A 1,309-nucleotide genomic window follows, 5' to 3' on the forward strand; every position below is an offset into this window, starting at 1 on the left:
CCTAAAAAAAAAAAACCAATATCTCACACACAAAAAAAAAAAAAAAAAAAGATATTAAGAAGGGATTTGTGATCAAGTTACAATATTGAAGATACCCCAAAATATCTAGTACAGAAATAGTGGAAAGGATGTTTCCTTTCTTTGAAAGGAGATATTCAAAGAAATAGAACAGAACAGGGCCAGCCCTATAGCCTAGTTGTTAAGGAAACCAGATCCCACAAGCCAACTGTGTTTCAAATTCCAGCCTGGGCAGCTTGAAAAACATACCATGCACATGTGTATGCATGCCCAAATTCCCAACAAGATAGAGAAGTGATTGTTGCATGACCATACCCCACGCTATGGGGTACTTTTATTCCTCTCTCTTTCTCTCTCAGTCTCTGTCTCTCTCCAGCAAGTACATATACCCTCTGTCAATTTAAGAAATAAATGGAAAAAATATCAAAAAACATTAATTCAAGGAAATATTCCTGAAATAAAGTGATTAAAACTACCTAGTAAAAGCACACCATGTACCCAAGGATATTGACTCATAAAGACCAACACAATGATATATTCTAGTAAAATCACTGAACTTGAAAAAAAGGGAAAAAATTATTTGGTTAAGAAAAAGAACAAGTGATTTATAAGGGGAAAAATTAGATCATTGTCAACTTGTCCACAACAGTGCTTTAGTATAGAAGTAGAGTAATATATTTAAGATAGTCAAGGGAAAAAATGTGAATCAATGATTTTATATCTAGCAAAGCTGATTTTCCAGTATAAAGACGATTGACAAATTGTTGTCAACATAAAAGAACTCAAGGAATATTATTCCTATGAGTCCTACCAAGGAAATCTACTAGATAATAAATTTCAAACATTGAAATATCTAGAGAAACATCCATTTAAGGACCAGTGGCAAGCATTAAACATGGTAGTTACTTGTAGAACCAAAACTAAATTAGGACTAAAAGGGAGAAATAGTACATTCAATGACTATCTACTCGGGCAATGCACTAATAGACAGACTACAACTCTTAAAAAGACTAGAGGGAGGGACCAGCAGTTGGCATAATGGCTATGTCACTGGATTCCCACGTAATCAACCACAGTTCGAGTCCCGGATCCAGTGGCTTAAACTCACGCCGGGTGTGCATGTGCCCCCAAGATCCCAAGGGGAGAATGAAGGAGAAGGGATTGCAGCCTGATTGTCCCCCCAGGGGGATGATTCTTTACTTTCTGTTTTTCTGTCTCTCTCTTGTTTTTCTAGCAAGTACACATGCCCTATAGCAAAAACCTCCTTAAAAAAAAAAAAAAAAAAAAAAAA

General features: G+C 35.8%; 1 protein-coding gene across 1 annotated transcript in view; it reads left to right on the forward strand.

Moving 5' to 3' along the window:
• Positions 1–1,309, forward strand: part of SLC24A5 (solute carrier family 24 member 5) — a 32,706-nt gene that overhangs the window by 647 nt on the left and 30,750 nt on the right. The window lies entirely within an intron of this gene.

Source organism: Tupaia chinensis, unplaced genomic scaffold (genome assembly GCF_000334495.1).
Source record: "Tupaia chinensis unplaced genomic scaffold, TupChi_1.0 Scaffold000312_2, whole genome shotgun sequence".
In the NCBI taxonomy this organism is placed as follows: Eukaryota; Metazoa; Chordata; class Mammalia; order Scandentia; family Tupaiidae; genus Tupaia; species Tupaia belangeri.